General features: G+C 38.8%; 1 pseudogene; it reads left to right on the forward strand.

Annotated features, from left to right (window-relative positions):
- Positions 1 to 13104: 13104 nt before the first annotated feature.
- Positions 13105 to 13579, forward strand: LOC149162511 (calcium uniporter protein 2, mitochondrial pseudogene; annotated as a pseudogene).
- Positions 13580 to 13975: the final 396 nt, after the last annotated feature.

The raw sequence follows: 13975 nt of genomic DNA on the forward strand, positions 1-13975 counted from the left end.
TTAAAGAATTGGAATTATGAAAATTTGAAAAAACATTTTCCGAAGAATGAAGAGTCTCAATATTCTCATCTTCCAAGTTGTCATCAAAATTGATACCATTAGTATTATTTTCCTCATCATATGATAAATCAAATCCAAACAAAAGATTAGATGCATAGAGAGAATTTTCAAGACTGCTGAAAGTATGAATTAAATTTTCTCCATCCAAAACAGAATTAATTAACAATTCATTATTAATAATAACTTCTTTATTTTTTGGAATTAAAAAAACAAGTGTCAAAGAATTATTTAATGAATTGCAATGATCAAAAACATCCTGCTAGAGGAAAAAATTGAGAATTTGAATTTATGTACCTAAAAATTTCCCCGCTTGAGAAATTTTGCTCATTTTCCAAGAAATATATTTTATATTTTAGATTCTTCCACTCTTGCATCATTGCCAATTTTAGATTGTTGAATAATGTTGATATCAACATAAGAATATTTTGAATTAACTGTTACAACTCACATTTTTACTTGCTGATTTATTTGTTGATTGCTACTAATTGTTGGTTGAAATTCTTCTTTTACATATTTATCAAAATTTGGAGTGTCATAGCAATTTTGATTTGAAACAGTTACAAGATCAACAATATTTGTTTGAGTAGCATTAGTTTCTTCCTGAAATTGTTCATTGGCAATATTTGCTTTTGGGAGAGGATCATCATTGTCAATTTGAGCAATTGATTCTTCAATAGTAGTACATATACTTTCTGGTTCTTGATAAGAAATACAAGGAAGAGATACTAAATGTTTGAACCATCCCATTAGTTGAAATTTAGGAGGTAAATCTTTGGAATGAATTGCATCCAAATTAATTTGAATTTAGTTAAAAAGTTGTCCAGAGAATTACCTTCCATCCTACGCAATTCTTCCAATTGATCACAAAACTTTTCATAATCATATTCTTGAAAAACGTGAAGGAAAATAATTGAAAATTCATCCCAACTGTTTATAGAGGCAACTAGTCGTGATAGACGTCAGTCTTTGGACTGACCTATTAGCATAAGAGTGAAGATCCTGTAAATAACACCTTCACCAATACTGAAATTATTACAATTTAAAATATACTGAAAGAGATGATCAAAAGCAGAAGTATTACCATCGAATTTGATCTCAGACAAATTTTCTAGTTCCTTTATTGGAGTGGAAGATGGTGGAAGCCTAGTAAAGCAACTCCAAGGTGATATCTTAAGTGGATCCATAGTAATAAGATGAAATCTTAAAGAGAAAAATCTTTAAAGACACAATTCACTGTGGCCCTCCTTCTAGCGCTAAAAATGTTGATGGTAAAAAATGATCTCATGAACATGTAAGAGAGACCACCTAGTTAAAGACCCAACTAAGCCCTTATCTGTTTGATTTGGTGGTTCTGACTGGTTCAATTAGGTCTATTTACCCCCTCCCTCTCCTTGATGACTTGTGGTATTTATATTACTTACCAAACAAGGAGAAAGATATCAGAATTACCCTCTTGCTGCTTGCTTGCAAGAAAGAAATCCTTAAGATGACTTGAGGGCTCAACCAAGCCACAAATAAGGTTCGCCCCTTTATGGATGGGAAATTCTAGAAATGAAGTGGTTAATATAAATGTAAATTGTTTCTAAGATGCAAGTAAAAAAGAAAGAAATCCTAAGTCTATCTCGATTAGGAAGATGTAGATCTAACCCAACTAAGAGTAAGGTAATTAAATGATTGAGATTTTAACATGGCTCTATAATTATTAATATCAGGCTAATGAAATCATTCTACTAGCTGATATTGTGATAATGAAACATGCTATGTTCAGAGACTTTAAAACATTGAATGATTAACCATCAACATTAGGAAATAGTTCACTTCATGCCAATGACAATTAAATCAAATTTTAGATAGAAGATTTCTGAGTAAATAGTTACTCGGAAATTTGATTTGAGCATAGGATAAAAAGAGAAAAATAACAATAGATCCATAAAGCTAATGGATTAGATAACTAATTCAAAAGACATTCATCCTCACATCAAACAACAATGCTCAACATGAAAATTATTTTACACAAATATGTCATCAAAAGATAAAACTTGCATTTGAAATAAAAGTTTTTTAATACAAATTTATGAAACCCGGTCTTTTTGCTATGTTCTTTAATTTTCTCTCCAACAATCTTTCTGAAATCATAAACTTTGCCACTAAAGGGAGAAGGCTGAAAAAATGCAGGCCCAACCTCTAATTACAAATTCTAGATTTGCAAAGAAAAACCAATAACCCAGATCTGAGCTTTTCCTTTCAATCTACAACTAAAATTCCCCTTACAAATGTGCTGAGAGCTCCTACGCTACAGAGGAGAGGAACCCTTTCCTACTTCTCAAGACTGTTATTTAATAATAATTCTAGAAAAATTCAAAAATGGAGAGTTGTTGGGAGTGGTTTTCTAGATCCTCAATTAGAGCGATAAATTATCCATCCTTCTCGTTGTTGGTCTCCTTCCATTGCTCCAAAGTGCCTTAGCTTCAACTTCACCAACCAATCTTTTTGTGTAAGTCAGATAGATATATTATGAAACAAAATATTGTACAAAAAATCTGCAGAGGCAGATCGAGACCTGATGAAGACAATATCAAAAGACATAAGACACCAGCCCTAAGACAACCAGAAACTATGATATTTCAAAAAGCAAACCTCACACCGCGCAGGGTGGCCTTATCCCTTTAACTTCTACGCATATTTATAACACAGAAAATTCTTGAACTGCATCTCTGTAACTGGTAAACTATCAGGATGAGACAAAAAAAAACAGTTCAAGACCTCATACAGACACCAGACAAAATCCATAAAGGCCTACAGAAACAGACAACAGACAAAGCTAGAGAGATGGCACAGACATGACAATAGACTAGGCCGAAGAGAAGGCACCAACAAACCCGATTCACTGCGGGGGCATTCCATATCTGCTTGCAATGTCCAAACCTTGTTCCAGGACATGCCTGTCCACTCTTTCCAGCAGGGATCGGTAGTTGTTAAGTTCCTTCGGCGGTGCTTGCTGCTTGCTGTCAGAGCTCGGTGGATCCGGACATATGGTCTTTCGGAGAATTTGGATAAGCAGAGTTAATTTCTTATTAACCGGTTCCGCCTTATCATACACAGCTGAAATTTTATCATCCAACGCTTCGCAAATCTCCAGCATACTATTTAGTTGGGCTTCAGATATATGGCTTTCCCCTTGAGACTTCTGGTTCCCAGCTTCCATGGAATCCAGAGCTTTCGCTAAAAGGGTCTTGACCCTCCAGCTTTCTACTTGTGTGCGTACGAATTGGGTGGCATGCTTGGACGCAGTACCTGGGTCGGTCAACCAATGTACCTCCCTAGCGATTTCCTCCTCATTGCGCGGTTGTTCCTCCTCCTTTACCGCAGCCTCCATCTCCTCAATTCTTCGTTTATTTCTTGTAGTTGTTCGAGTTTCATATGCGCTCCTTGCTGCCCGGAGCTCCTGGTTTGCGCTTATGCTCCTGCAATTCCCAGTATCCATAACTTTCCTGTTACCGGTTTCTTGAATCTCAGCTCGGACTCGAGAACAATTGCAACCCACAATAATGCCTTCAGATGGCGTGAATGAAACATTGCTCCAGCAGTTAGTTAAATGACTCTTCTCCATGAGGCTTCCCACGCTGTTCCTCACCTCCCGAAACATCGTGGGAGTACTGCTATCATAGTTCCTATGGGTGGTCGTAAAAGCTGCGCGATGTCGCCTGCTATACAAATAAATGTTGCTCATGCCTTGATGAGTAAACTTGTGCCAAATGTCGATCCTGTCAAGGGGGCAACTGCAGTAGTCCCTTCGGAGTATGCACTTGAAGATGTGCTTTTTGTGCACCCTTTGTTGCCATAAATGCATACGCCTGGCTTGTCCTTTCGATTTGTGCCAACCTTCGCTACTCATATCTTCTCCCGAATTTTTCATCATGAGAGGCCGATATAGTCTGCCGCTTTCCGGTTAAGCCCGGTTTAAATTGCCCACGTCCTCTCTTGCCAGTTGTTGGCATCTCTCCTTAAGGTGAGGACAGTCCACTTGCTGCCAACATGTGTCCCATCTCCTGTCTTGATTGTCAAGACTATAGTTTTCCAAGTAATCAGCTAGCCCATTTGCCTTACGCCTGACCGATTGAAAGACTAAACCTTTCATTTCGCCGATTAATTTTGCAATGTTCTCCGTCACCTTGGCGAGCCTCCAGTGTCTCGTGGCTTTGCATGCCTAAGTGCCTCCTTGAATTCTCTTTGCGACCGAGATAACCAAGGATGAGTCGCCTTCTACCACTGCATTGCCTGTCGGTAGATTCCTTAGAATTATCAATCCTTGTTCTAACGCCGCGAACTCCATCTCATTGTTCGTGCCTTCCCCCAACTCTCTGCAGTAAATATGCACAATTTCTCCATTGTGGTCTCTGGTAACACCTCCAATGCTAGCTTTCCCGGGGTTTCCTCTAGAGGCACCATCAAAATTCAATTTCAAACCTCCCACTGGCGGACAAGTCCATCTATCGGCCTCCGAGTTTGGTTGTTGCTGGTGTCTCGGCACTACGAAGTTGTGGTTGATTTCCAGTTGAAAGCACTTCAAGATTTGTAAGTCTCAATCTGAAGGCTTTTCGTTGGTATCTGTCTTGCACTTTGTCTGAATCAATTCTTTAATATTTGTAAGAATGATTGCTTTTGAATGCTCAATGCTCCTGTTTTCATCCTGAAATACCCTCCTATTGCGTTTTTTTCCATATTTTCCACAGTACAAAGCCTCGCATGGCTTTCCATATATTATTGACTCTCTGGTTTTTGGAAAAATTGATTTGCCAGTTTAAAATCATGTTTTGGATGGACTCTCGGTCTCAGTCTGATTTCCGCATGATTCCCTCCATCCAGTTCCATAGATGGTTTGCCCAGTCACACGAATTAAATAGGTGGTTTATGGTTTCTTCTTCACCTGAACACATCGGGCATCTGGAAGGCCCTGCGAACCCTTTCCTTCGTAGCTTGTCCCATGTCAGGGTTTTGTTCCGCATTAGTAGCCATAAAAAGGTCTTAATTTTCGGCCAAAATAAGTTGTCCCACACTTTGTTGCACCAGGGCGTTGCTTCCTCCTGTTCTGCCTTTACTAACAGTTCCCTCGCTTCTTTCAAAGAGAAATTCCCATTACCTGTCATACCCCATCTGAGCTGATCCTCTTCCTCTGTTTTCCTTATCCTTCTCTTACGAATCTGACTGTTGAGTTGTTTTATGCTTTCATCTCCCTCAATGTTGTTATCAGCGGTTAGGTGTGTCCATTCTCTCCAGTTTGCATCTCTGCTGCTCAAGTCCCAGTAATGGCAGACTCTGCTTCTACCTTCAAGCTGGCTGAACTGTTTGAGATGTGCTAACTCTGGGGTTTCTAGTTTGGGGAATTGGTGCCATGCATCTTCCCAAAACAGGGCTAGCCTGCCATTGCGTATTTCCCAAAAGCTATTTTCCTGTACTAGGCTGCGGTTGTGTCTTGCAAGATTCCATATGGGCGAGCCCTCTGGAACCTCCTGCAATCTTATGAGATCCTGATGATTGTAGTTAGGGAGGTACTTGTGTTTCCAATGTCTGGCCCATGGCAGATTGGGCTCTTTAATCCATCTCCACCATAGCTTTGCTCCACAGGCTATGTTGGTTACCGCCGGATCCACAAGATTTAGTCCCCCCAAATATTTCGGCTTGCATAATTTGCTCCAGGCTACTAACGCCCATTTTCTCTTGTCCCCATTCCCGCTCCATAAAAAGGATCTCTGTATCGCTCTGATTTGTTGAAGAATCCCTTTGGGGGCCGGTAGCATGGATAATAAGTACTGCGGTATGGACTGTAACATAGCCTTTGTAAGGATTAATCTTCCTGCAAAGTTCAGCACCCTGCGTGTCCAGTGTTTGCATCTGTTTTCCATATTGGCTATGATCTTTTCCCAGTGCACTTTCTGCCATGGTCTAAGAGTAAGGGGAGCTCCTAAATATCTCGAAGGTAAACTGCCTATTCAGAAGCCTAGAAGATGAGAGAGGTGAGCTTGAATAGCACGATGAGTGTTGAAAAAGAAGATCGTAGATTTGGAGAAGTTGATTTCCATCCCTGAGGCTCTGCTAAAGAGATCTAAGATGTCCTTGAATACTAAGGCCTCTTTCACTGTGGGGCTGCCATGTAACATAGTGTCGTCCACGAACTGTTGATGAGTAGTAGTAGGGATAGTTGGGATTGGTTGAAGACCTCTAATTGCCCCTTCAGCTTTCTTCTTGGCTATAGTTCTGCTGAGACCCTCCATGAGGATAACGAATAGGAAAGGGGATAAAGGATCGCCCTATATTATTCCTCGCGAGGGTGAGAATGGTTCAAATGGGGCCCCATTGACTAAGATCGAGAACCTTGCGGACTTGATTAGGGCCAAAACCCAGTTAACCCAATGCCTGTTGAAACCAAAAGCATTCAAAATTGCTTCGAGGTATTTCCAGCTCACTTTGTCATAAGCTTTTGATAAATCCAGTTGCATTAGCATCCCTGCTTTTTTCCCCGAATGTAGAGTGTGGATCATCTCTTGAGCAAGGATAATGTTGTCTAATATTTGCCTTCCCTCTACATAACTCGATTGCTCTTCCGAGATGATCCCCGGGAGAATGGGCTTCAGCCTATTGGCAATAACTTTTGAAATTATTTTATATATAACATTACAAAGAGCAATAGGTCTGAACTTTTCAGGTGTATTAGCTTCCTCTACCTTTGGAATTAGTGCTATGAAGGTCGAATTAATGGATTTGAGAATGGTTCCAGAACGCCTGGAGTCCTCTACGACCTCCCAGATATCCTGCTTCACAATGTTCCAGCAGGCCTTGTAAAAATTGATTGTGAACCCGTCCGGCCCAGGGGCTTTATCGTTTGGCATGCTTCTTACAGCTTCCTCTACCTCTTCCAAAGTGATTTCCCTATTCAGGGCCCAGTTTTGCTCAGAGGTTACAATTTTAGGAATGGCTTTTAGAAGTTCCCTAATGGCTTCTCCTCTGTTTGACTGCAGTTCCTGTGCTATGGATCTGAAGTGAGCTGTGAGCAACTCTGATATGTCATGGTGGTTCTTAACTGACTCCCCGTTTTCATTTCTCATCTCAAGAATTTTGTTTGAACTTCTGTAATCAAGAGCAGATCTGTGAAAAAATTTAGTATTCTGCTCTCCCTCCTTTAGCCACTGAATCCTTGATTTTTGCTTCCATAAGATTTCCTCTTGCCTACATCGACTGTGCCACTGTTGAGTTAGAGTCTTTTTTTGTTCTATGGAATCCTCATTGCTTTGTCCTGTTGCCCATTCTCTGTGAATTTGTTCCAGCTGATTTTCTATAGAGATTTTTTCCTTGAAAATGTCCCCAAAAACTGTTCTGTTCCACTCTTTTATCTTATCCTTTATAAGTCTTAATTTCTTTTGCAAATTGAACATCTTAGAACCTTCGCCCTCCCAAGGTTCTGACCACCATTTTTCAACCATCTGAAGGAAGCTAGGATGATCCAACCAAAAATTTTCAAATCTAAAGGGTTTATTCCTTGGTGTGCCATGAACATCCGCTATAAGCGATATTGGCCAGTGGTCCGACCCTCCACTGGGAAGGATATCTGACTCTACAAGGATACCATCCATTATGATGCTCTCGGAAACCAAAAACCTGTCCAAGCGAGAGGCTATCATTCTATTCCCCCCTCTTCTATTGTTCCAAGTGAAATTGCCACTCTTGGTGTGAATGTCAACTAATTTAGCATTCTCAATGAAACTAATGAAATGCTCCGCATCCCTATTGAGTTTCCTAAGACCCCCTTTCTTCTCTAGAAGGGTTGTTATCATATTGAAATCACCCCCCAAAATACATTTGGACATTGGGTGCCTGCTAATAAGCCTATTTAAAGAATTCAGGAAATTGATTTTTTCCTCTATCTTCTGAGGTCCATATACATTTACACATAAATAAGATTCAGAGTTACCTGTGGGTTGAGCTTCCACAACGATGAAGTGCTTGTTCGCTTCTACAGATAATATTTGAAGTGCTCTTGTGTCCCATAGGGTTGCCAGTCCTCCTTCTCTGCCCTGACTTTCAACTTCTAGATAATTCATATGCCTACCTATCTTCTTGGTTAACCTTGACATGTTGGATCCATTGCATTTTGTTTCTTGTAAGAACATTATTTCCGGTCTATATTTCTGGAATTTTCATTTCAGCATTCTGTGCTTAGCTTGGTTGTTTAGCCCTCTTCCATTCCAAGAAATGATCTTCATGATAAACTAAGGGGTTATTGAAAGGACGGGAAGGTGCTGAGAGCCTTCATTTTTCCTGAGTTGATCATTATCATGCCGAGCTCCTGCAGAACTTCATTGCTTGTCTTTCTGCCCCTTTTCTTCTTTTGTCGTGAGCTTGAAGAGTTCCAAAGAAGACTCTTCGGGTGGAGACTATTACCTCTTGCTATGCCTAGCTTTCTATGTTGTCTTTCTAGAGCTGCTTGCTGTCTTGCTGTAAACAGATCACTGATTTTTTTTATTTCTTCTTCTGGTACCGTTTCTATACCTTGATTTTTCCAATTCTCCGCTATGGCTGGTAGATTCATCCCTTCCCGGGCTAAAACTTCCTCCAGCTCCATGTCCTCGCTTCCTCCATCACTTGTCATCATGTTTGTGTCCTCCTCCGGGTCTTCTGGTAGCTCCCCCATTTGGATTTCGTTGTTGGTGTTGTTCTCTTCCTCTTCTCCCCTAGTTCTTTCCTCCTTGTCTCTTAGCTCCTTAACAGCTGCTTTGGTCTTCTGTGATTCCTCTGAGTCTGTCTCCAGATCCAAGATCTCAAAAGTGTTGCTGTTGTTGTTTCTTTCTATTCCTGTTCTAATAGCCCTTCTTCTGTTGGCTTTATGCCTTGACTTCGGGGTTATAAAGTTATTTTTGCCTTTGTTTGCTGGTTCTATTTTAGTTTCCTCCTCCTTCTTGTTCATAGGGCATTCCCTTATGAGATGTCCGTGTTCATGACATTTCCGGCAGCGAAACGGGATCTGCTCATAGTCTATTGCCTGAAAGTAATCCTCATCTCTGTATTCGAGCCATAATCCCTCGTACAATGCCCCTGATACATCCATCTCCACGCATATTCTTACATAGGAAGTGTATTTCTTCTGCAATGTTGCCTCTGAGGCTTTAACAAAAGTCCCCAACTGGTCTCCAATCTGCTTTAAAGCATTCAAACCCTAATAGTCTACCGGGAGAGAAAACAAGCGAATCCACACTGGAACCTGAGTAAAGGATTCCTTCTCCGAAGCAAAGTTCGGTTTCCATGTTCGTATGTATAAACCAGCTGAGGCCATGAAATAAGGGCCTCCGTCGAAGATCCTGTCCTTGTCTTCTAGGTTAGTGAATACAACTGTAAAGAAACCTTTGGCTCCCAAATGCAGTTTGACATCTCCTCTAGGCTTCCAGTGCTGTCTAATCCACTGACACAAGGCTCTTTCAGTTGGCCACATACCCATGAACTTGCAAATGACTGCATGTTCTGTCATGTGCTCTCTATAGGCTTGTATTTCTGGATCCGTTATTACAACTCTAAGACTGTCAGCTTTCCTTGGTTTACAGATACCGTTTGCTGTTGAGTCTTTGTTGGGGTTCGAGCTTGTGTCCCCTTCCTCCTCTTTGTTCACCCGCCTGCTGTCCGTGGGCTCCCCTTCTGCTCCTTGTCGTTTTACCTTGTTTCCTGTCAGATTTTGTCCTGAAGCGTTTCTGGCTTCATTGTCTTCCCGACCCTCATCTTCTTGGCCTTTGTTTATTGTATTACTGTTTGGTTCATTTTCTTCCACCGGTGTTTTCTCCTTGTTTTTCCCGCCGCTCTGCTTGAGCCTGTCATTCCCAGGGATTCTGACTCCCTCCTTTGCTTGTTGTTTTTGTTTCTGCATGATTATTTGTTTATAGGTGGGGGTCCCAATGGACCCCTCTGCACCCATCTGGACAGTCAGCCTTTGTCCCCTTCTTAATAGTGCTGCTATCCGTGATCTGTTCACTTCCAATTCTAGAACTGTAGCAGTTACTCAGAAACCTTCGTTTCCGCCATTCGAGACCTGGTTTTCGAATTCAACTTCACCAACCAATCAAAATCAAAATCAAAATGAATTAAATTGCATACTAGGAATCATAAATCAAAATAAATAAAATCCGAAGAAATTTCCATGTTATGATTACTTCAAATGGATCTGATTAGCATTCGAGTGTTGTTGGGAAATGAATTAGTGATAGCAGCGTTCCCAAGCCAATGAAATTTGTCCAAATCAAATTAGGAAAAACCAATTTTTTGTTGTAAATTCATCACTTCATCTTTTGCTATTTTTTTAGGTCATTAAATGATTAAATTTTCTAAATTTAACATTCCTAGATCGTTCTACTCAATGTTAGCTTTCTAACGATCTATTATGGGCCTCATTTGACCAAGTAGAATTCAAGATATGCCTCTCCAAAGTTGAGTTATCAAAACTGCCAAGAATTCTGAAAAATACATGCCTAGGCCAAAATTAGAGAATTTTAATTAAAAATTCGGCAATTAATAAATTCTAATTAACTATAAAATAAATATAAAAAAAATTATTAATTAAATCATTAAATTAATTAGTTATATACCATTTAAATTAATAAAATTAAAATTAAGCAATAATTAATAATTATTTAAATTAATTAATTAAATAATAAATTAATTTTATTACAAAATACATTAAATATTAAAAAACAAATTTCAATTAAAAAATAGTGGCTGTTTTTGCTCCATTGAATGGGCCATGGTGAAATAAGAATATATAAGGAGTTATAAAGAGTCATAATATAATAGTGGTAGGAGGCATAAGGAGGAGAGGGACTCTTGGGGGCTCGGGAGAAATAAAGAGTGGAGTAATAAGAGATTACGAATGCCGAGGTTCGACGAGGAGGAATGGGGAGCGGGACCCACATTATATTATTTTTTAGAATTTTTTATATATATAACGAAAACCAAAGACCAAGCGAGATTTCAGCGAAGGTGAAATATCGGGCAAATGAGATCGGGTGAAGTTTTCTGAAATAAAGTTATGAGAAAGGGGTCCGAGAATTTTTTAAATGGTTATATTAATAATTAAAATTTTAGATTAATTATACAAGATTAATTTAACTAATGAAAATCAACTAATTATAAATGAATTAACCTAGCTAATTAAATGTAAGTTTAGGTTGATGGCAGTCTATTTTTTCTAGATGTTCTTATTTCAAAAAAGGATGACGGTTCTTTCTCTCATCAGGTTTATTGGAAGAAAGTTCACACAAAGCAATATCTTCATGCTAATTCCCATAATTTCCCTGCTAAAAAACTAGGGGTTCTCAACACCTTAACCACTCAGGCGTTGCGAGTTTTTGATGAAAATCACCTTGAAGATGAAAAGAGCCACCTCCTTAAGGTCTTTAATAAGAATGATTATAGCAAGTCCTAGGGTCTTAGAGCTTTCCTTAATGCAGAAAAAGGTCCTAAGAATAAGATCGATCCCAAGGATCGATCTTCCGGAGTTCATCTTCCTTTTATTCAGGGAACCACAGATAAAATCACTAGGATATTGAAAAAACATAATCTTCCTTCTTCTTTTTTGAGACAGGCTTTTGGCGATAATCACATCAAAATTCATTTGTCGACGCGTTTCGAACCAACAAGTGTGGTTCATCGTCAGGACAAGATGAAGAACCAGATCCAAGCATAGCTTAAATAGAGAGAGATCATTGAAACGGTTAGAAAGAAACAACTATAATTGACCAAGAAACAACTATAATTGACCACAGAGACAGGGTAACAACTATATTTGATTGGTCCAAGAGATAGTTAATCCATTAATTGATTTGTTAGATATAATTATTTTTAATTCATATGAACTTGAATAAATCTAATTTAAAAATATTTTTAAGCTAAGAACTATAATCAAAATATTTATCAATTTACCAAAATAATCATTTTTAATTCATATGAACCTAAATAAATCTAATTAAAAATATTTTGATTACCCTCATTATCTTTACTAATAAAAGAATTAAATAACTCATAATATAGTATATTATATTTATTCTAATTAGTTAATTCTATTACTAAACCTATTTTTATATAACTAAATATGAATAATTTTTTTATTAAAAATATATAAACTCATCCAACCTATGAGTGAAGATAATGAAGGTAATCGAAATATTTTTAATTAGATTTATTTAGTTTCATATGAATTAAAAATGATTATTTTTGGAAAACTAATAAATATTTTGATTTAAATTGGATTTATTTAGGTTCATATGAAATAAAAATGATTATTTTTAGTAAACTAATAAATATTTTGATTATAGTTCCTAAGTTAAAAGTATTTTTAAATTAGATTTATTCAGGTTCATATGAATTAAACATAATTATATCTAACAAATTAATTAATGAATTAACTATCTCTTAGACTAGTCAAATATAGCTGTTACCCTGTCCCTATGGTCAATTATAGTTGTTTCTTGGTCAATTATAGATGTTTCTTTCTAAACGTTTGAATGATCTCTCTCTATTTAAGCTATGCCTAGATCTGGTTCTTCATCTTGTCCTAACGATGAACCACACTTGTTGGTTTGAAACGCGTTGACAAATGAATTTTGATGTGATTATCGCTGAAAACCTGTCTCAAAAATTTGATATGGATCACAGAAGCCTCAATTCAATAATTCCTTCTTCTTTTAGACCCCTTGGCACTATTTGAAGTTCTCTTCATTTGGTCAAGGACCCAGTTAACCCCAAGGATGAGAAGGGTGTTTATGTGTTCCTGTGGGGCTCCTTATATTGGTGACACTGATCGATCAATAAATCAAAGGATTTGTGAGCATTCTGCAAACATCAAGCATGTAAGGTCTTGCTCCTCCGCTTTGACAGAACATGCAGGAAAGACCAATCATCACATTTGCATAGAAGAGGCTAGGGTCATTGCTAGGATTGACCATTTTCATCATCGTAAATTTAGAGAGGCCTTAGAAATTGAAAAAAAGCTTGTTAATCTGAATAGAGACGATGGTTGGAGTATTATACGGGATTGAACCTCGCATCTCTACTGCCACTACAGACGAGATTGAACCTCGCATCTCTACTGCCACTACAGACAGGATTGAACCTTGCATCTCTGAGTGTTTGGTCATTTACATGGTAGACTTTGTTCTGCACCTCTTTGGACGTCAAATCCCGCGACGATAATCCCTTTGAGAACATCGATAGTGGCAGAAAGATCGCCGTTGACAAGGCGAGAAAACTATTGAGACTTGCAGATGTGGAGGCGTTGAAGAAGAGGCTTGAGTCAGATGGTCACGAGTTTATTACGTATCCGGATCTCTTGAAGCTGTGTCAAGGCACGGGTGTGGCACACTCGGACGAAGAAGCTGCTGAGTTTGCCAAGATTCTGGACGAGGCAGGAGTGGTTTTGATCTTCCGCAATAAGGTTATTCTCCATCCCCATAAGGGCTTTTTCATTCTTCTACAGGAGCATACATAAGCTTGGAAATCATCGATCGGCCTTGATCCAGATGGCTCCTAGCTTTGCGAAGATAGCTGCTAGCTTAGTTCCATCCGCCTCTGGGGGGCAAGCTCATGCCCATGTCGTCAGTGAAGCCCCAGCTCCCACTGTCCAGGTGGTCTAGGCCTCACTCGATGAGGCTTTGAAGTTTTTTGAAAGTGCCCTAATCTGCCAGTTCAATGGTTTTTGGCCACGGCTGACGGCTCTCCACATTTGGATCTCAGAGGTATGGAAGTTTGCCATTTATGATGAAATTAATATCTACCCCTGTGTTAGGGGTTTCTTTATAGTAGATTTTGAAAACCCTGAAAGTAGACAATGCATTCTAGATTTTGGCCCTTGGTTTTGGGAAAAATCAGGCCTATTCATGAAGCC

Source organism: Pinus tabuliformis, chromosome 5_2 (genome assembly GCF_031772625.1).
Source record: "Pinus tabuliformis cultivar Carrire ecotype Pingquan chromosome 5_2, CPIR1, whole genome shotgun sequence".
NCBI lineage: Eukaryota > Viridiplantae > Streptophyta > Pinopsida > Pinales > Pinaceae > Pinus > Pinus tabuliformis.